This window comes from Toxotes jaculatrix, chromosome 7 (genome assembly GCF_017976425.1).
Source record: "Toxotes jaculatrix isolate fToxJac2 chromosome 7, fToxJac2.pri, whole genome shotgun sequence".
Lineage (NCBI taxonomy): Eukaryota > Metazoa > Chordata > Actinopteri > Toxotidae > Toxotes > Toxotes jaculatrix.
In genome coordinates this window covers 4,499,059-4,522,253 of record NC_054400.1, presented here as the reverse complement: position 1 = coordinate 4,522,253, position 23,195 = coordinate 4,499,059, and the positions used below count along the sequence as shown (strand labels likewise).

General features: G+C 41.5%; 1 long non-coding RNA gene across 1 annotated transcript; it reads left to right on the top strand.

Annotated features, from left to right (window-relative positions):
• Positions 1-218: 218 nt before the first annotated feature.
• LOC121184801 lies at positions 219-23,195 on the top strand. The gene is made up of 10 exons (XR_005894317.1): positions 219-641; positions 2,556-2,767; positions 5,804-5,881; positions 6,240-6,314; positions 10,927-11,088; positions 11,944-12,078; positions 15,549-15,653; positions 17,175-17,262; positions 19,657-19,841; positions 23,116-23,195. It is a non-coding gene; the product is annotated as an uncharacterized LOC121184801 (long non-coding RNA).

Below are 23,195 nucleotides of genomic sequence, written 5' to 3'. Positions count from 1 at the left end.
CAGGGGACATGTCAGCTGCTCCTGTGCAACTTCAGCTGACAAGCTTATAGCCCCAGGCGCTCTCATAGACTTACATGTTAACTTTTTTTTTTAATGTAGACCCTGCAATGCATTTCTATGGGCTCGAGGGGGGGGCGGGCTTGCCCCAACGTGCTTTCGTCATACGCACTGATGAAGTCACGCGCGCATGCGCTCAGCGTTCACGTTCAAGATCAACATGGCTAGCATTGCAACTTCAACGAGCAACGCCATCGTGTCATTGCGGGAATTACCATTTTGTCGTCGGAGTAACCAAGATAAATTGCCTATCAAAGAATTAGGATCACTCAGACCAAATTTAAATATCAAGCAGGTGACTACAAAGGCGGGGAAAACCTACAGCCGCGGATTTTCACGGAGCTGGTATGAGCGGAAAAGGTGGCTAGCTGGATGCGAAGTAGCTAACGTGCTGTTTTGCTAGCCCTGCCTTCTGATTCACCGGGATGGAAACACAGACACCGACATGCACCATCTCTCGGAGAAGGTGAGAAAACGTGAAGCATATGGACAGCTGCCTGAAACTTTCGTCTTTTGGAAGAGTTAACATCGCCACCCAGTTGGATGAGAGCTACACCATAGCTGTGTGTCGTCACAACGATGAGGTGAGCAACAACCAACATATTGTAGGCCGCCATAGTGACTGTGTCCGATTCCGTGGCATGAGTTAGCCTTGTAAGGCAAGGATGGATTCGAGGGGTCTAGCAACCCAGGGATTTTTCGTGGACTGGTCGACTTAGTGGCGTCCAAGGGGGCAGTTGTAGGTTCCAGCAGTGAGGATCACTTCCGCGTTCAAAAAGCTGCAGTTCCTAGGCTGCCACTGGGGGCTGGCTCCAGAAGTGAGCAATTCTCCATTGACGCCCATGTTAAAATAGCCAAATTTACAGCCTAAAAAAACATATTTACAACCTGGTACATCTTTTGTTTTTGATCTCCATTGATAGTTTCCACCTCCGTGAACACTGTGAGGGGGGTGATTTTTTTTGTACCACAACCGTTTCAGTGTTATTTAGGCTTAAAATTCTTACATAAAGTAGGACGTGGTTATGTTGAGTGACAGCCCCATAGACAGGCACTGGTAGTTAGCTCTTTGCTAAAGCATCGGCTGGGCTAGGCGGCTACATCCAGAGGCCTCCGGCTACCTCCAGCGGTTGACGGGGGCTGCAGTGTCCGTGTTTGTTTGCCAAGGTTTTTGTGACAGTATGGCTTGTTGTAGTGTAGACTGTACTAACCGACCGTCGAAGGAGTCTGTGTTGCAGTTTTTTCGGTAAGTAAATTTCTCACTATTTTACCTGGATGTTTGGACTAATTAGCATGTATTAGCATATTTTGCAGCTATCTTATGACCTCATTGCCGATTTATGGTCGCTGCTGATACAGATAGAGGACCGGAGCAGCTGATGTTGGGAACGCTGTTGCGGTGTGTTCCGTGCTCTCAGAGTCCGTTTATTGTGGGAGTACTAGGCAACAATTTTATTTCGTCTTATTTTTCTGTTTAAAAAGTCTGACATTGCATGGACATAGCAGCTCTGTCAGTAAGCGGCTGCTGTTGTTTGTGTGCTGCTGTAACTGTACGTGGATAGTGGGCGGAGGCAGCGGTGAAAGCCGGTGAATATTAAATATTAAACATTTAAATATTATTATTATTATCATTAATAGGGTGGTTATTATTAATAATAATGTTTTAATATATGTTATACACATAACGTTTTAATATTTTATTAATATGAAATCATATTTTTTGTTTCACAGTTAAATAATAGGCTAGAAATAAATTTCCCCCCACAACTCCACCAAACCCTGCAGCTCCACCTAAAACCTCTCTATCTGAAACAGTCATGTTTAAAACACAGCAGCAACATTATGATCTCTGTTGTATACTCTGTGTCGCGGTCGAGTTAGTCGGGTCGGACTCGGGGACAGTCATGTGGTGGATGTAGCTGCGTGTAGCTGCCGCTTAGCTTGTTAGCTTAGATGATTAGCCTTAGGCTAGCTCGGTTGTTCCGAGCTAAGTGGCCGGGTTCTCGGCCGGCTGACCCCGGCTGACCCATAGAGTAACCGCCTTTCCGCCAAATAGGGGAAGTACACTCCCACTAAAATCCAAGATGGCGCAGCTCAAATGGTTTGGTCAAAAAAACGACCCCCGAAACCAATGGGTGACGTCACGGGTGCTACGTCCATGTCTTATACAGTCTATGGTGGCGTCACTAGATGAGGTGTTTGAGGAGCACTTAAAAACGGCCTTGTTTTTTGTACTCTCTAAATGTTGAATTGTAAATAGTTGTATTGATTGCACATTGTCAGCTTAATATCACTGTATATACTGAATATGCTTTGTAATGATTTCATTTTAGTATAATTTGATTTGATTTTCAATATGGCATCAGTCTCTTAAGTGTATTGCCAAATAGTAGGTTAAGCCAACAACTGCTACCAAAAATAAAATGTGGTCAGATGGACAATGGGATTATTGTGATTAATTGTAATTAATTGTAATGCATGTCTTTTTTCACTTTCAGAGGTAGAAATGAGAAAGTGACTTTGGTTATTTTACCCATTGATCGGGTCATCTTAGCCATCATCGCAACAATTGGCCCCCCCTGAGAGATTTGTCAGGAGCCGCCACTGCAAACGACAAACTCCCCGGAGATCAAGTGAAGCGTCCACACACCCCTCACATCTGGACACCAACTCAGTGATCCTGAATGTGGGACAACACCATGTGGCAAAGGTATTTCAGTTACTGACTTCAGTCAAATTGAGTGCACTCTGTTTGTGTATGTGAGAATAAAGGAGAATGAGAGACTTCAGAAGATACTCTCTCAGGTGAGTTTCTCCACCCCCTGAAAGCACATCATCACCAAATCATTTTGATGTCTTGAATTAGGATTAACTTCAAAGATCACTGGTGGTTTATTCATTTCACCCAAAATAAAAAAGCAAAAAGAAACCCAAACTCACTTTTTCTCCCCACTATCTTTTTTTCCTCTCTGATTTCTGATTCATCCTATCCCATCTGGCAGCTGCTAAAGATCTGAAAGTCTTCATGGTCCCTCCTGCTTTTCCTCCCTTGAACTGCTAATGCCCTTCTCAAGTGACATTTTCATATCTTTCTGTGTATGTGTGTGTGATCCCTCTCATTTCATGGCATGGTTTCTAGCTCTCATTCATCAGTCACCCCAGCCCCTCCCCCCGGGCTACACGAAGTAGTCCCTTCCAAGACCAGTCACTTCAAGTACTTTTAATGGACACTGATCTTTCTCTGCTCTCAAGCACATCAAGTGTGTTGCAAATCAAATTTTCTTGTCCAGATGAAAACATATTTCGGACTCGCACTCAGTGGACGGGTAACACACCCCCATGACCCAGTTTACTTTAATAGGCCTCCGTGTGATTCGAGTTGGAGAGGATCTCAGAGATAGTTTTGAAGGCCCGGTGGGCTCTGCAGAGTCAGTTTTCCTAATCAGTTACACAGATGCTGTGTCTGATCCCCCAAATTCTGCTCCCCCTAACAAATGCATTTGAAGTAAGACATTGCCATTTGTAAGATGATTGCACTCACCTGTGCTCAGGGGAGGACTCTGCAGAGGCCAGTCATAGCAAATCACAAGGCTTCAAACAGCCCGCCATGTATCCATGGGATATTAGCAGCTAATGCATCAAGGGGGATGAAGTGTCAAATGGCTGGTTTGTTCCTGTGGACACTGCATTCATCATAGTTATTGTGAGGCTGGCTCAGCCGCTGAGGCAGGCCGGCTGGCCGGCGAATAGAGAGACGTAGTCCGTATCAGAACTGACATATCAGAATGGACTGGTTTATCTATGGAAATATATTTTTGGAGAGCCGTTTTATAAGTTATTGCAGCCAGCAATGAGTCACGAATAATACAGAGCGACGCTTGAACTTCGATCTAACATAAAACGATGCTACTGCTTGAAGAAATTTATTCGCTGAATTGGTTTACCCATGCCTGTTGCCAATCCATTGTCTCTATGACTACAGTGAACATGAATGGCCCCGAATACAGTGTAAATCACCAAGGAGGGAAAACAAGGCAATCTCATCTTCTGCTGTTTCGTGCACTATGTTAAGCATTTACAACGCTTTTGATTCAACCCTCTGTGGTGCTGTTAAGACAAATGCAATACTAACAACACTGTCTGCTGTTTGTGTTTTACTCCTGGGTCTTGCTGGAAATACACAATCTAAGAGACTGTCTCTAAAGTAATCAGGTTTCCCATTACATGTAAGAATGGAACAGGCGTGCTCATATGGGCACATACAGTATTTATTCATATGGCGAGGCCTCTGTTCTCTGTGTCCACTGAAGTGGCATAAAGGAAACAACAGTGTCCCGGTTTGACTCGAAAGAGATTTGCAGCAAATGAGCTCATCCATCAGCAGAAGCGTGTGGGGACAAGGAGATGATGAGGAGGAAGGAGGGTGTGGAGGAAGATGAAGAGAGACGGTGGGGTGGAGCACAGGCCGAGCGGAGGCAGGACTGCTCAGAGAAACCTCACAGTGAAATATGATGGCTGTGGCATTTCCGTGCTCTCTGACACCTTCTCTTGTCCTTTGGAAGTTGCAGAGGAAGAGTTGAACTCCGCTTGGTCCTTGTCCAGTTCATCTGTAGCTTTGCCATGTGTCTAAAAAGCTGTGACATTTAGGGGAGTAGCATTTGTTTAGCATTTAACCACCAACAATTCAGTGTTAACTCTCTGGAACTCAATTTTCTGCTGACGTGATGGGTTAAAACCCTTTAACATACGTTTTTTTTTACTTTTATCCCAACTTTAAGGTCTGTATCACTTTGTTCCATCTACAACATGAATCATGTTTATACTGACAGAAATATTCAAACCTTACACTCCGTGTTTTTTATGACTATACCTCTCAGCTAAATGGAAATATTCTAAATGCGTTTTGAATCATTTTATACACATTCCCCTGCAATTCAGCACATATTTAGTACTTTTGGAAACTTTAGGAGCCTCATTAGAATTTGATATAAATGTATGCAGATCTGAGTTGTAAGTTTGGCTCCACAGCATACCTGCTCTACCACAGGGTCAGTGAAGTTTAAGGGATTAATTATGCATGGCCAGAAACACTTGAACCGTTAATCTGAACTGTGAAGGCTATTACTCTGCAATGATCCTTTGGTTTCTGGAGCTTAAAATGAATCTGTTGAGGTTTGAGTAAAATTAAGTAGACACAAGACTGATTGGGAACAACAGATGATCTTTGGCTCACTTTTTAGTCATTGATCCATGGTCAAAGTTTGAGCCGCAGCTCGATTAAAAGTTGTGCCAGTTGCTATTGTGAGGGAGGAAAGACTCCCCTGTGTAGACGACACAGTGTTCTTGTTGATGGTGCAGTAAATGCTGCCAAGAGAGAACCATTTTATTTAACTTGCCAATACTTTAGATACCCCAGTAGAACTACTCAACTATATAGTTTAAGGTTTTATTGTAAATTAAGGAACACTTCCCTGAGGAATTTCTGTTCTTAAAAAAAACAGATGGACTTAGATATTAGGTCTGCTGCTGCTATCAATGCGTCATTCTGATTTAGCCTGTTTGTAAATTGAATGTTTTCATATTAGTGTTTTTATATTAGTGAGAAAGGCTTTGAGGGTGAGGACTGATGTGTTTGGCAAACATTACACTGTTTCAGGTAAATAAAATGAAAAAATCTGAATATTAAAAATGCTCTAGAATATCCAGCTAATGCCTCTTTGTTTTCTCTCTGATGGTCTATTCATAGGCGACTACAGATGACCCACCGATGATAGGCGACCAGTCCATTTACAGCAATCTTCCAGATTCCACAGGAGGAAGCAAGGTGTGACTGTTAATCACTGAGCCCACATTTATACTCTTCTCACACCCTGTTATCTAATTTACACTGTAGAAAACATCAGTTTATCTTGCATAAGGTTTTTTTTTTACTCATAGCAGTTAATTACGTAGAGATTAATTGCCTGGTTATCTGTCATTTCCGTAAGCACTGTCATATTAGAGACAATTTTTACTCTTGGCCTGCTGCCCGATTTGTCTCTGCAGAGGTCACATGGGGATGTGGCAGAGTCTTTCATGGGTGAAGAGGTGCTCTGAGCTCCAGAGCAACACAGAAGACAAAGGGATGATAGCTGCTTGTCCTTTTGTTTTTATTTCTTTGTTGTTATGCACTTTCTTTTCAGTTTGCCAGTTTGTCGTAAGCAGGCAGGAAAAAGAGAAGATATCATTTCCTTGAGGAAGCATCTGGACCACGCCAGGTGAGAGTTACATCTGTGGGTGGTTCGCAAATATGGAAAAAAACGAATCCCTGTTTTCTTTTTTCAGGAAACATTGTTGATATAAATATGTGGTGTCTCGCTGCTTTTTCCCGATGGGGACTGCAGGAGCACCTATTTATGGAAAAAGCCACATTTAACAATAACATATACGAAAAAAAGGAAACTGCAGCAGTTTGCTCACTGCAGGTATGCTCAGCTTTCAGTGCTTCTGAGTTCTGCAGGCAGTGGAGTCCTGGCACTGAAAAGCTGTGGCATTTGGTCCAGAGTGTGTGTATGTATGTGCATTGAGTGTGTGTGTGTGTGTGCATGCGTGCGTGCGTGAGCGTGCGTGCAACCCCCTAACCCCAACACAGGGTGTAGAGACAACATCCTCTGGGGGCAGCCAAGGGTACTTCCAACCGTCTGACATTTCTGACAGCCTCTGATAGAGCCCAGAGTGCTGAATTATTCATACAGGTGTTATGGGGAAAGGTTGCCATTTTCACAGGAGAAACTAACCCCCAGATGAATTGTGGCTGTTTATCCCTGCAATTGAATACAGGAGTAATTATCTGGGGCTGCGATGGCTTTTAGACCAAATGGCAGCGCATTCTCTGTCAGTTCACATGTTAAAAGCTCATACATCTCACTGCTTCTTTGGCCAGAGCAAAAAGTTATAGGGCATAGAGCCACTGCAGAGGAGTGAAACTAAGTTGAGTGAACATGATTTATGAAGGGAAAATACACAAGCAGGGTTTGCTGATGCAGATTCAGCTTGGATCCTTTTTTAGTTAGTATCCTATCATTGTTAATGACTGAGAGAAATTGATTAAAAAGTTTGAGAACCACTGGGTTAAATTAATATGCAACCATCAGTTTGTAAGTTATATTTAACTCTGTGGTAATAATACTTATAAAACCATGATGGAAATCAGAATATTTGAACACAGTCGTTGTTTCTAAGTGACCAAGATACATAAGAGCAATAAAATGTATGTTGTCCTAAGAAAGAAAATAAATTGTGAAAATAAATTATTTTAATTCTTTGATTACAGTCAGAATGCATAAAAAAGATAAAAGCATAAAAATGGGATAATAATATTACATAATGTCAAACAATGTATTTCAAATGACCCTAATCCTCCTCTGTAGGACAGGGATTTGTCACATAATTTAAGAAAATCCCAAAAACCCAGACACAGCTGTAGTAATTGGCTCTTTTTCTTCCATTTAAAGATGAGGTTGAAATTAGGACACAAATTTAAAGACATTCCGCTGAATTTGATTAGTTCCTGCTCCACAGCCATCATATTATTTACATCTTGTGCAGCTACGTAACAGATTTTTTGTTTAACTTTCTTTGCATCCCTCTGATTTTATGGGTTTTACCAATCCATTTGCACTCTGAGCATGCAGTAACTCGCTTCTGGCACACAATATTGGAGGCAAACTGTGATGCTCCATGAAATTATCTGGCGTGCAGCTATATTGAGAGTCCAGTTTGGAATGTGCTGCTGTTTTCTTCCTGCTTTGTCTCAGTAGATACTGCAAAGCTTAATGAGAGTGTTTTGGCTCTAACCGTTGCCTGTGATACTCCGTCATTTATGACTGCACCAGCTTGTGTTGTTGCGGTCTGCCATTTGTCTCTGGCGATGTTGACATGAAACATCCCACGCTGTCTTGTCAGCACTACTGCGAGCACCGTTTCTCATCACCTTGTAGCTGACAGATAATGTTTCCCAAGTTACATTCTTACTCTAGATTTATAATTACGATTTGATTCTGAAATGTTTTTTAAGTCGATCACGTCACATTGCAGTGGCTTGCGTATCATACCCTGCAAAATTCACCATGCTGATGCCTTAAAATCCACACAGAAATTTATGATCATGTGAGAGTGGAAGCAATGGGTAGATTCAAAGTAGAGTCACAGTATCTTAGTCGGTCTGATCGCTGAAGAGATTACTCACCTACCACGAACCCTATCTCTTTTTGTTGCCTGGCAACAAGCTGCCACCCAAGGGCTCCCATGATCTGATCTGTTAAAATCTGTCCCCCTCCACCAACACCACCCTTCCCCTGTGCACAAATGTCTACATTTTTTACATTGCAATCAATTTTTAACCACTCATCAAATCCCCCTTCCAAGCATTGCCATCGTTAATGAGCTTTTTCAAGACAGCCTCCAATTTGTGGTCATGATTCGCTCTCACAAAGAAGAATAACTTGTTATGTGTTTGTATTGATGATACATTTCTTCTTCTCAATGCCTTTTATTTTCTTGTCACACCAAATACTGCAGCCTGTCTGACTTGGCAGCTTTCTTCTGTCTCCCACTTCCAAACCCACCCCCCCCCCCCCCCCCCCCCCGCCACCCCACAAAGTTTCCCTTCAGCATATTGTTGTTTGGCTTTCATGCTAAACTCAGGCACAACTAGTGCTGTTGTCACAAACACTTGTGACATGTGGTGCATCAAACACAAGCAGAAAGACACCCACTTGCCTGCCAGTTTGAAGATATTAACCAATTTTAAAAAAAGCATTAGCTGAACTACAGTGAAGTGAGTCACTTTAGCACAAAGAGCTAACAAAATTAGTCACGTCTGAGGCAAGGTCACTGAGCCACCTCCCACACTAGTGGCAGCCAGCAGCTACTCCAAGGAAAAACTTTTGGCACATTTGAAGCTACGAGTCATTAGCGATGCTGATAGAACCACACTTTAATTAAGACTGCTGCATTTTGGACTTAGATGTCACATCTGAAGATTAATAAGTAATATCAGGGGTGTGGTGGTATGCAAATGGAACAGACATGCCTCCGAGCTAAACTGTGTGCACTCGGTGTATCGCCGAATGGAGCCAAATTAGCATGCTGGAACACAAGTGCTCGGTGCCCCCCCTCCTAGGCTGAAGTGCTTGGCTCCACTTGTGGGCGAAATATTACCAGCCAGCTGCTCGCTAGATAACAAATAAGAGCTGGAACAGCAGAAGGTTGGAACATATGCAGGCGTTTGTGTCTTTGCTTGTCTGGTTTCACCCTGGCAGAAATTCTAGTTTGCCTGGAAAGGAAAGGTCATGAAAATATTGTAAGGTCACAGTAGCTCTGACCCTCACGGTTCTTGTTGGTGTCTTGCAGTGTTTATAATCAGGAAATTGAAGCTTCTTCTTGTTACGCTCACAAGTTGCTCTGGACAACTGGGGTTGCCAGATTAGGTCTAATAAACATAATGAATGCATTTCCTCCACATAAAGCATTTGCAAGGCTGATGTTTAAATGTTAGGACCTGCAGAATTTATATCATGATTTTAATGAGAAAACTGTATAACGTCTTCCAAGATAATACCCCATTGATTCTAAAGTAAACTGCTCACTGAGCACATGCTCCACACGTGCACTGGCGTCCTTCTTTGGCCGAGCCAGTTGACTTTCTGTTAGCTCCCCTCACAGGTGAATGGCATGAGGGATTTTACTGGTACCTCCTGCCAATTTTTATTGGACTGAAAATTCTTTTCTGGGTGGTTTTACTATGTTCCTTTACTCATTACTGCCACCAACTGTTGATCAGTGGGATCTTAATTACATTCATTTACACATCAGGATGTTGGAAAAGATAACACAATTTTCATCTCATCTCGAAACTGTTTCACTCAAAGTGCTAAAGGTACATTAATATTGAATTATTTCCCAACCCTACATTATTCCCTGGATATTGTCTTTGTGATTTGATGTCTGCTTATCTTAGAGCCACAGGCATATTGGAAATCCTGTTGAATGCTGAGCTTCCTCCACCGCCAGGTTGTGTATAAGCTGAACCACAACCTTCATTTCATTTTAAAGCACATACAGCCCTTTTAATATTCTCTTTTGAATCCCAGTCTGTTCCAAAAAAAAAAAAAATAAGAGGTGATACAGCAGGTGCAGTGCACGCCACTTTGACTCCTCACTTTGCGCTTCACAGCAGCCAGCACTTTGGCCTGCTTTTCTCTGCCTTCTCCACTCACAAGAAGTAAAGCCACTCATATGAAATGATTAAGAAACACAGAGGTGTGTTACCTCAGCAGGTCTCTTGGCAATGTCACCTCAACACTTGCCTCTGTGCATGCGTCTTTTAATTTTCTGGAGCAGCATTAATGCAAAGGTAATTACGCGTACACTATGAGAAAAACAAGCAAACAGTATGTGAGGAAAGGTTACGGTTGGAAACTAAACCGCCATAATTAAGTCATTAATCTGGCCAGACGTAACACGTTTCTCCCATAATGCTCTAGTTAGGTGTCATTTGTGCCCGCCTGCTGCTTTAGTGTGCTCTGATTTGGATGATTTACAGTGTGCTTGTGGGCGTGTGCGTGGTTGCGAGGGATTATTCTAATGACATGCGAGTACTTTTGACCATAACTCATTGGCTTTGATGGTATTTTTATGTGTCTGACAAAAGCAGGAGATTAATGTGTTGGCATGACATTTGTGGTTTATGTGCATTTTATTTTTGTTTGGGTTTTTTTTTTTTCATTTCAATCATTTGGGTTGTTGGAAAGTGAACATATATCATTATTAAAGCACTGGGTGACGCCCTGTAATTATGGCTCTCACTCGTATATCCTTGCTTTTCAGGCATTTGGCGTCAGCAATTAAGCGGGGCCAGAGCTACTTCCACCTCCTGCAGTAAAAGGAACGGGAGGAGCAGGAGAGGCGGCGGGTGAGGCGGGAGGAGCAGCTAAGGACAGAGCCACGACCTCCAAGTTTCTCCTCTGACTCAGACAGCGATTCAGAAGGGTGAGGCAACAACTCAGATCAGCTCAGTTTCATTTCACCTTGCAGTGTCTCCCTCTGGCTTAGATTATCATCTTGGTTGCATGATGCGTGTAGTGTTTGATGTATACTGTATACTCTTGTTATGGTGTACAGTTAGATTCCCACAGGAACTAGGGTCTTTGCAAGAACTATTCCCTAATATTATACTTTAAGTACTTTACTTACATTTTTTTTTTTTTTTGCTTAAATTCCTGCCAACACTGAGCAACGTGACAGTTAAAAGGTTACAGTGTTGGCTATGAACTGCAGCGTTTTGCTGTTTTGTGTCTTTCCCCATCTCATCCTGTCATTTCTCTACCAGCTATCCAATAAAGGCATTAAATGCCCTGAAAATATTCAGAAAACAGTTGTAGTCATAGATCCATGTCAAGCATAGTATGTCTATAAACTTGTGTCTGGGAATTCAAACATTGTGCGACTACTATCTTTGTTCACCCTGTATGGAACGGTTCTTCTAAGGATAGAGAGTGTTATATGTTGTAAATATAATATAGACTCTTATAGTTGTAAGTTAGTATTTTTTTTACACGTTTCTTCTACAGTTTAATGTATTACATAAATTCCTCTAACATTTATTTGCAATAGTCTATAATTTATAAATGACAATGCTGTAGATTAGATGGTTAAAAATAGGCACAAACATTTGAAGCTTTATACAAATAAAGAGAATTAACATCAATGATCAAAAAATTTTGAACCCTAGTCAAACCTACATGTAACCTAATATGGTTTGGATATAGTCATACTTAGTTAATGTTCCCATCGTGCCTACAAATCAGTGCTAATTCCAACAGTAACACCATCCTTATCCTTCAGGTGGCCTCTGCCAGCAGGAACCAGTTGGTCAGGTGGGAATGAAGCAAGGCCATACAGGAAGAAGACCCAGTCAGCACGACCTTTCACCCCCATCCATCACTGTCTAACCTCCCCTCTGCTGAGTGAAGCACCGAGGTAAGGGAGGAATATATTGTATACCCCATTCCTTTAACATTATTTAAGATGGCAGCCTGTGAATGAGCATTCATGAGAGGCTGTGTAAGAGCTGGGTTGTGTTTTCGGTTGATTGTATTGTTAACAAAATGCTGTTTTAAGAGGAATTACATTGCACTCTGGGTAACACAGACCCTGAAGAGGCTGAGCTTGCCCTTGGTGATGCATTCACATACCACAACATATCTCAGTGATTTTTCTTGCTGAGGTGGCTTAAGTCAGTTCATGCATTTTAATATTTTGTTCATCAATTGTACGGAAACACTGTTCCACTAAATGATCTTCCTTGTCAGCGGATGAATTTGTGCAAAACCACATCCTCTACCAGAGCAGCTAGAAAGCACCAGTGTTGTCATTACTTTCAGTGACACGAGAAATGCAGCAGCTTTGCTTTGACCTTCAGCCTGTCAAGCTCAGTATATAATCTTCAAACTTACAGTGCGTATACACATTGTATGTGTTTTCTACTTCACCAATCTGAGCTTTAGTCCTGTATTTCCTCTGCAAAACACTTCATTCAGGAGGGTCTTAAAGGTGGCCAGAGAGAAAATTTCAAGACTTTAACCTTCAAAATGAAGTGTTTATGGAATCAGAGAATGAAATAAACACAAGTTTAGACATCAGGGCTAAGAAGGTGGTGCCTCTTGTTTCAATTGTTTATCAATGTTTGCTCCTTTTATCACAATCAAATTATTCACTCCTTGTTTGCATGAGGGCACAGGTATATGCTTATGTCTTTTTTTTTAAAAGAATCACCAAATCCTGTATCACCGTGAAGAAGAAGGTGAGCTGTATGAAAAGCATTTGATTTCAAGGTGTCACTGCACTTATTCCACCCTTTTCTCTCAGTCAGTGTTCATCTGTTTGATTCATGTCAAACAGATGTGTTACTACACTTCAGCAAACATCAAACAAAGAAAAACAAACAGGCACATCCAAAGTTGAATATTTAATGCAAAACATCTGACAGTGACAGATACTCCTGATGCTTTCATTTTGTGTTTCTTTCATACACCGGGCTCCTTTGATGCTGCGTGAACCAGAGCTAACCTTTCTGAAAATCATGTCAGAAAAAGTTTTCTCTGACAAATCTGCCTTGTTAGAAACTCAGGTGTTGGCTGACAATAAAAAAAACACTCCGAACCGAGGCTCACAAAAACACCATTTAGGGTTTTTCTGCTCTGTGAGTGTTATGCATTTCTTTGATCTAGTGTTTTGTATTATTTGATGGCAATGCTACCTACAATCTACCAGGACTAGCTTTTGAACAAATTATAAAGTATATAGACACAAGACACAACTTTTCTATAGCCTGCTAAAAAAGCCAAGATATGTTTGCACTTCTCTTGCCCAAACGGGCAACACTTGTTACCCCATTTAGCATTTATATACTGTGTGATCATTTAACTGAATTTCTGTCACTTAATTACAAATTTTCATTATACTTTACACTGTTTGAATCAATGAAAGAAATACGAGCAGCAAAGTGGGTGTCTGGAACAAGGCTTGCATTTATAAGTAGGATATAAAACTTTAATTTGGCTTATAGCACAATATAATGTAAATGTAAGCAGATATTAGGGGCTTAAAGTTTTTGTCGATAACTTTGATGCTGCCCATGAAACACCCATTACAGGTGCGTAAACTGTCTGAATGCTTAACAGCATAGTACAATATTGTTAAACAAACAAACAACAAACTGGAAAGTAATTCATAGTTTTAGTTTCAGGTTGAGCTTCCAGGAGTTTGTTGTTGGACATTGAAATTATTCTGTATTATAGTGTGTTGTTAACATTTTAGTAATAAGTTATATACTAAAAAAATAAATGCTGAATATGAGAGTGGGGATTCATCCTCACAGATGCCGGAATCGTCCTCCCTACGTTACATTTGTCTGTGCATTGTTCCACAGGGACAAATTTTCACTCCACAGCCTGTGTTTATTATACATCAACTCCATCTCAACGTGCATTTCCTCTGACACTGCGTTATTGCCACTACCAGAACACAGCCTTGTTTTCTGGCAAGACCTGTGGAAAATAACAACCCTGTACGAAGGCTGTTACCTGACATCTGACAGATCCTAATCTAGCAGACTATCCGCCTGGCAGACAAATGGCCTCGCTGATAATGAAAAGAGCTTGGAGCGACCCGGGGCAGCAACATTTGTGCACAGGGGGGGAGCGAGGCAGAAAAGGAGGCGGAATTCATATTGTGTTTGATGTGTTAGGAGAGATCATGGGAATGGATGTGGTCATAAAGCCTCGAAGCGTGAAAGTGTCGGGGTGACGGACGGCACCGCTTGACTGCAGGTGACAGTATAACCAAGCTTTCAGAGAGATGGCATGTTTTGCATTTGTTCCTGCTGCAGCATCTCTTGTATTGAAGAGTTGGGCCTCTTGTCATTGTTTTCATCCACTTATTTTACCTTCAGTAGACGCCTCGACTGGAAATGAAAGATGCTGGGCATAATTGCTTTTTCAGTGGACATTGGTGCGGGCACTACACAGCTGACTGATGCAGTACTGTTCAGAATCAGAGACATTTCATAAAACACAATAACTCTGCAGGGATTTTTGTTGGTGGCACTGATGCAGAGCTTCAGAAGGATTATTTATTATTATTTAATTTTATTTAATCAGCAAGTTTTATTCAAGATCAACACCCGAGAACCAAGAGAATCTTTTACAGTGAGGCCTAACACACAAACACACAGTCACCATAGAACAAACTGACCGCAGTTAAACATATAAACCAAAATCAGACATCCAACAATAAAGCAACACAACAAATTGATAAGAACCACAGTTAGAGGAAGAAGAATCATAAGTCAATATGGTCTTTAATTTGAGCAGTGAGCCAGAACTCTTGGAAAACAAAAAAATATGTTTCGCATAGAAAAATAATTCTATTAGATTATAATTTCATATATTATAATTAACTTTCCTCCTTTGTCAGTGTCTTCAAAGCTACCAACAGGAGTCGTGACGCCTCCATAGTAACCTGAGTGAGCTGTTCAGAGGCTACAGCAGCGATGTACAGAAAGTACAAAGTCTGACATTATTCTAATCAGTGCACATCAGGAGAAGAAACTCCTTTCAAAATCCAGCATGAGTAATAAGCCAACAAGAGCCCAGAGCTCTGTCTATCACTCAGTACTTCAGCTGCAGTGATGCTGACTTTGGCCTGACTGTCTTTATCATTAATGAAATTAACACATCTTCAAAGACTCACCTTTTCATGATTTTTTATGTATGAACCAACGGGTTTATTCCACTATCAATCAAGTCAGTAGTTCTTTACAAGTAAAATTAGCATTCATGCTTAGTATTTAAACCCTCCTTGTCATTTTAAAGCCACAATGATGGACTTTCACAGGCAGACAAATGTCAGATACATGTTGAAGTTCATGTCTTTGTGTGCTATAACAGGGAGGTCATCTACCGCCAGCTCTGCTCTCTGAATTGGCTGCTGGAGGCCTTGACCCTGGATTGTTCCAGCAGAATCGGCCCCCTCACCGCCTGCTGGGACCCCAAGTAAGTTATTCTGAGGTCAAAGGTTATCATCACCCACACACACACAACTTACCGGTGATCGGTTAGAGCGAATACATGGATAAGATGTTGACTTTTAAAGCTGCCTTAGATTTCTGTGCAAGAATACACCTAATCTGTCTCGAGTCTTGTTTAAAACATACAGACTGAAGAGTGCATTCGCAGTTAGCAATGAGAGGCAAAAGCACACGGAGCGTTAGGATTTTGACACTGACTGTTTCATACACTCAAAAAGCACCAAACATAATACATGAACTGTCATTTACCATTAAAGAGTGATACCAGCGCTTGGAGTCTAAGTCCAGAGGCTAAAACACAGCAGCGTACGTCACATATCCATCAGCCACTGGCTCATTTTTGGCGCTGACCGCTGCACGGTGACCGATGAGTAACTTCAGTCAAATCCACTCTGCTGTTTTAAGCGAGCCACCTGAAGAGATGTTGTATCCGTACTGTAGAGGGCCGGTGATGAAGGGTGGTGGTGATCAGGAGCTGCGGGCACCAGCTGACAGTGCTAGATGAAATATAAAGTCCAGAGCTCCGGAGGGGGTCCAAGGCTTTGCGAGGAGATTGCATTCTTCCATCTTCGCCCCCCTTCCCCTCAGGTTCCAGCTCCCATGATATTGACCCACCACAGGGAGTCGAGAGTGAGGAAGTGGAGAGAAAGAGCAGAAGTAGCAGCTGTGTGGTGGTCATACTCATATGTTTGACCCACAGGAGTGCTGTTACATTGCACCTGTAGCCCACTTTCATTCCTCAAAGACAGTCTCCAACGTTCCCTCTTTACATTTCTTAGATTTTCTTGCCTTGATATTGACTTGTGATGATTTTTATGATCATTCCACTCATTCTGTCATGTTCCTTTTTCTATTGCTTTTAATGGTAATAAGACAGACAGAAGGTATAATGTTTTAAAGCTGCAGCTTCTTCAGGTGTCAGAGGAGACCTGGACTGGGAGAATAGATGAATTCATAAAGTTTAAAGGCGACTGTGCCACATTCAGTCACAATGGCTCCTTGTAGAGTACAGAAATATTATTGCACACCACTGTAAGCCTTGAATAATTGATAGGAAAATGAAAAAGAACAGAAGTAAAGGGAGGAAAAAGAGCTACAAAAAGATTTTTTTTTTTTGGACCCAAACGTCGTCATGTTACAGCCTCTGGGGCCTTCACTCAGCTTCAAATCCAATTTCCCAGAAAGTCTTAAGCTTTATGGGCCAAATGATCCAGCTGAGGTATTACTGTACAGTAAGACAAGGAGAGGATGAAATGAAACATTATCACAAGGTTACGCCACTGCTGGGCCCTCGACCAGGCTCTGATGTTGAGCATCAATCTGAAAAACCGTACAGTTTTACAAGATGAATTATGATTTTGATAATGGCTGGAGCGACTCTTGAGCTGTCTCTGCCTCGAAGGCCGGTTTCGACGAGCGCTGAGTCGCAGAAGGTCACCGGAGTGATCAATGTATCACATCGGCGGCTATTATTTTCCATTCGCAGAGACCCTGGCCGAGGCAGGATCACGATGAAGACACTGAAAACGGAGAGAGCCATTGAGAGCAAATGGGAGCAGTTTGTTTCAACCAAGGTATTCCTCACTCTTACTTACACTCTTGCTTTTACTTTTGCACACTGTTGTTTTTCAAAACAACTACATTTTGGGCTAACACCTTTAGTTCCAATTAAAGGATAAGTCTCGTGCTATTCTTTTTTTTTTGATCCCCTTATTGTCAACAAGTTCTGTGGTAAGTCCAAATCCAGCAAGTATTGTTACCTGACTCCATGGTTTTCTACAAACTATTAAAACACATCACTGAGCCAGACTGTTGTACTGTGTGTCGCGTCTCGTCATTGCCATTAACACAGGCACTGTAGTTTATTTTAGTCTGTCCCACATATACCGTCCTGCTCCTATAAATATTCACCAGAGCACCAAATTTGTATTAATCTGCAGCTGAAAATAGTCCCAGACGGAAAAGGAAAGTATTGAGAGATTATGTTTTTTTGCTTGACTTTTTTTTCCCCATGGGATTCGTTGACAATAACAATAATTTAGTAAATTAGCAGCATGCAGTTTGGGGAAGGTCCTTTCCTGTTTCAGCGTGCCAGTGCCCCCTACCTGACTGGCCTGTACAGAGCCCTGACATCAGTCCGTCTGTGAGCCAGGCTTTATCACCCAACATCGGTGGTGGACCTCACTCTTTCTTTAGTGTGGAACGCCTGTCCGGAAAATTGGAAGCAGATTACTGCCCATGGTTATGGAATAAAATATTCAACAATCACATTTTGGTGTAATGTTCAGGTTTCCACATACTTTTTAATCATCCCTGCCTGCCCCCCCCCCTCCTGAGTCTCTTGAGTTCTGGTCAAACTCTGATCTCAGCAGGAGGTCAGAGTTTGCCCAGAACTTATCTTTCAAAGACCTCTACATGCCAGCGTCTGCAGAAAGAGAGAAATCCTGAGCTGTGACACCTACATGCACACAGAGAAAAAAAGAAAAACTTTTACTCACGCATGCTTGAGCATTACACTTAATAAAACTCTAAATCTGAATCTTGATGCGCAGGCACACTTACATAAACAGTCAAACAAGCATGCTTACACCCACAGACTGACTCAACAAGCAAAATGCATCTTTGTACACACACACACACATGTACAGACACATACACACACGTCTTCATGTTCCTTAGGGGATGGCAGTCTCTGGCAGTAAAGGACATTTGGAGAGCTGTTTCTACTGCTGCTGAAGTGCAGTGCTTCCTTCCACCCTGATAATTAGGCTGATGGGAGCATCACACACACTTAAGTCTCGGGTCTTTTCTGACAGACAGGTGGGAGAGAGGGAAGGGCATAGGGGAGAGACGGTGGGGGGAGAGACGTGTCTGGCTCCTTTCTGTTGATCATATGCCGTCCTCATTTGAGAGATGGGTGTACCTATGGGTGTGTGCCAAGCTGCTGCGTGGCAGCATGTCTGTGTGTGCATGACTGTGTGTTTGCATATTTCTGCCCTTATGAGGATCAGATGTCCCCATGAGGAGCTGATTGGAATTTTAAGTCTTTGCTTTTGGCTTTAAGTAAAATAGATTTTTATTTAAACAAAAAAAAAAAACATTTCTGGGTTTTATGTTGTTTCTTCCTTTCTTTTTCTTATGAATAACTGTCCAAACACAGATGGCTAGACATCACACTGAGATATTTCTAGCATGGTGAAAATGGATCTTGATGCAAAAACAGAACTTTGAAAGATCTAAACCGGCACTGGTGAATGCCAGGTTTTGGTCGGTCCCTCAGAACTGACACCAAGAGCAGTTCCACATGGAGAAAAGAGACAATTATAGCTGATGAAATTCTCTGTTAACACTGTCCTCCATGAGCAAAAACACAACACAGCCAGTAGAGGCGGCTTGTTTTGATGAAGGGGTGTGGTAGCAATTACTGACACATGCCTGTGTAGCCAGCTATACTGTGTTTAGATGACATATGTTTGTAACCATTCTCATGGCTTGAGTTTCAAAAGGCAACCTGGGGAAATGTAGAAGGCGACTAAACTAAGTAAAATACATTTCACACCACAAATGGATGATGTCTAACTTAGCATTGAATTGTTTAACATAATAACAGTGATAAAAGATCGATTTCCCTTTGAAGGTTGATTTGAAGATTGGAATAAAGATCAGGGTGCGACCAAAGAAGTAACTACTGAATAGCACCTCCTTAGTAAATCTGTAATGGCTGAAAAGCTTTGTTGTACTGACCTCTATGGGATGAAAGTCTGAAGTCTGCTGCACTTGGGACCACAACAAACAGTTTGTCACTCCTATGTGTTTGTGTTTGGGTGCCTCTGTGTCCTGATCAGTAAACACATATGTCACTTCTATAAAAAAAACTATGAATGTACATTTGAATCACACATATGTATGAGTATTGACCACAGCTCAAGCCAAAATGTTTTTCCCTCCCTCATTTCCCTCCATCCAAGGAGTCCTCCCAGCTCCTCTGTTCACCTCCACACCCACAGGAAGTATTCTTTCATGGCTGCGGCCTCTCTCTCAGCCCTCACCTTCACCACTGCGAGCAGCAGTATGTCCTCTCTGGTCCCAGGCCCTCAGGAGGACACGGAGTATCCGGGAGCAGCAGAGGAAACAGACCAGCCTTCCTCAGAGTGTAAGTTGTCGAAAATTTGGCTAAATTATTATTTGGGAAGCAGACATAAAGAGAAATAAATAAATCACTATACTGGCATTAAACATTAATGGGTGGAGTGAAAGGCCACATTAGAGGTGAATATTTTGACCCCCAGCACTTTCCCTACTGACCCAGCTGCTCATAAAACCGACACGGACAGCTCAAAGAGTAATGTAATTGTGAAAATTGTTCTCTGAGACAAGAGCAACATAAAAAAAAAATGTTAGTTTGCAGTGCTGCTGATAAATATTAATGTAGTCTGACTACGAGACACATTTTAATACTTAAATAAATGCAAATAGGGCTCTTTTAGTCTGAATGGTATGCAGGGCCAGGGTCTGCATGCACTGACACAGCTACGTGTTGAAGGCCATGGAATAGACCCTGTCTATTTCCCATCAGCACTGTCACTTTGCTGAGACATGAGTGAAAGACACACACAAGCACATATGGACTTTCCATTGACTGTGTTCCTCTCCCAATAATACCAAACTGTTGTCATCAGTACTACATCTTAATCCTTATCTTACAGTATTAATGTCTGCATGAATTTTACCTTCTTTCCATCTTCACCTCAGTGTGTTGTACACTAATCTAATTCTAATCCTGATCTTAACCCTTCCATAGAGCTGCCCTCAAGGCAGGTCATGTTGTAATTGTTGATACAGAACTGTACCAGACTTGTGGCTATGGCTCCAAAGAGCTTTCCACACAAATGGTACAAGTACAGGCCCTATATATTCCCTGTTTATGCCAAAAAAAATGTTTTTTGGCTACAGCAGTTGTTGTGAAAAACAATGACGTACCTTTGAAAAGAGACCAGAGTTATGACTGTAATCAAAAGGGTTGTAGAACAGTAACATTTTTATTTTGGGTAAATTATTTCTGTGCTTGTGCACAAGAACTGGGGCATCCTGAGTGACACTGTAATGCAGAAAACACAAAATCATTAATCATTGTTATTGTCTGTCACTCAGCAACTGTGTTTCCATGAGTTAAACAACTAGAACGCCAAGTGTCTGGTATACTTAACATGTCAGAATATGATCTCACAAGTTTTGCTAGTTAGCATTAATCTGGATTCAACCCTAAACCCAACTTAAATCTGAACAGGAGCTAGAAGAAAAAAAAAAAGAATTAGCTGAAAAACCTCTCTTTGTGAAAACACTCACTCTGAGGGTACAGTCTCTCAAAATTGTTTCATAGAAAATTCTGCTCTGTTGTCATAGAAACAGCTCTTTGACATGAACTAATGATCAGAAAGCCTTTAAAAGTCACTTTATCCTTGCGAATAGAGAGAGTGAAGGAGAGACAGCCTTGTAGAAAAAAAAAAAAACATGATGGCACCTGAATTCCTGCACACACACACACACACACTTACCCACCACCTGCTGAGTCAGAAATGGAAACCAAAATAAGAGTTGGGTTTGTTCGATACACTACTCAGCTGGGTGATCAGAGCCTTTCCACGAGGGCTCAGCCCTCCTATGCCCTGCACTGCTTCCCAGAGTGCACTGCTTCAGGCTTCAGAATGGAGTATAATTAGTTATCTGATCCCCCCCTCGCCATACCCGCCTCCTGCAGATTACAGGTTTCATATCATTACCTCCTGATGAAAGAGTGTTCAGCTAGCCGTCGCTGCCGGAGTCATTGTCAGGTTTTTGTTTCTTTTTTTTTTTCTCTCCTCTCTCTTTCTCACATTTTTTTCCCCTCTCCCTCCTCCCTCCCTTCTTCCCGCATTCTCCCTCTAATCATAAAAGGAGTCCAAAAATCAAAGGATTAATTCAGCGTCATTGCTTTAAAGCAATTAACTGCTCTTCCAGCTAATCCCCAGAGTTATGTCTCAAATCCAGAAATTGGCCACTGGAGATGTGCAGCTCTGCCCACTCTACATTGTTTTTCCTGGTAAATGAAGTTGAAAGAAGAGTTCTTTACTTTGAGAAAAAAAAAAAGTAGTTTTTCAAACTCTTTGATGAAAAAAGGAATTGTAAAACTTTGAATAATTAGGGGGTTTATCTTTGCATTTCTATGTCTCCCCCAGTAGTTTTTTTAGCAGATAGTTAATCCGATGCATTCATTTGGGATAATTAAAAAAAGAACTCTATTTATTCAGTCTAAAGCCAGCCAATTTGCAAAAGTTATTGGCTATTACAGTTTTGGCTGCAGGTTTTTATAGCTATTCCTCGTGAGAAATCATGCCATACATTTTAATAAGCGCCTCATCTCCCTGATTTGCCACACTGTGATTAATTTTGTCACAGCTCATAGAGAAGTTGAATCATTTAGGCTGGTATTTAACATTTTAATGAATGCTTTATACTCTCGGGAAGCCTCATGAAGATTTATTGTGTCATCACAGGGTGTGACATCTATGTATAAACTACTTGCTGCTGCTTCAGTGCGAGCACACATTGGGATCAACTTTTCTCAAGCATTTTCATGGTGTAGTAACAACATGTGAGCACTAGGGGGAGCTATGAGATTATACATGGAAACGCATCAGTCACAGTAAGACATGTTGAGCTCATATTGCAACTTTATTTTATTTGGTGGACACTTGAGTGTGGCTGTAATACTTATACTGTTTTGTTTTTTTTTTACTTTTACTATTTTTTTTTAACTATTTCCATTACTATTATTTCTATAACCTCTTACATATGGCTGTTCTACTCATGTTGCTAGCCCCCTGAATTATCTCCAGACCCCAACACAGAACATGAACTCTATCAGGCCTAAATGAAGCCAAAATCTTTATTTATATTTGGGCAAGAACACTCATTGGGCTTCAGATGGAAGTTAAAAAGGAATGAACAATTCAAGTGGGAAGGCGCTTCAGTTATTAAGTTACATAACATGTAATGCTCATTATTGAAATGTAACAGAAAAAGAAATGTTGCAAGGCTTTTTGTAAAAGAAGTGAGGATCTGAACAAACATCAGGTTGTCAGGGAACCAAAGAAGAGAATGACACACATTGAGTGTGGAATTGCCTTTCAACGACAGAGAAATGCTCTGTATGGAGGGAGTGTTTGGAATAAGCGCAACACTGTGATTTCTTGAATGATAGTGTAGAAGTGTCACTCCTGCCCCAGCAAACCTACGCAATCCACATCAAATGAAAAATTATGTCTTTAGGTTGTGCAAACCAGAGAGCTAGAGAAGGTTAAATATTAATAATACCTGCACTGCTACAAGAGAAGAGGAGAAAGAGAACAGACAAAAGGAATTAGATTTTTATTTTTTTTTATCTCTAGGTCTTTGCACACTGCTGCGTGTCCACCAGAGATTCAAGAAAGAGCGCCAAAAGCCCCCACACCAGCAGTGTGACAGACAG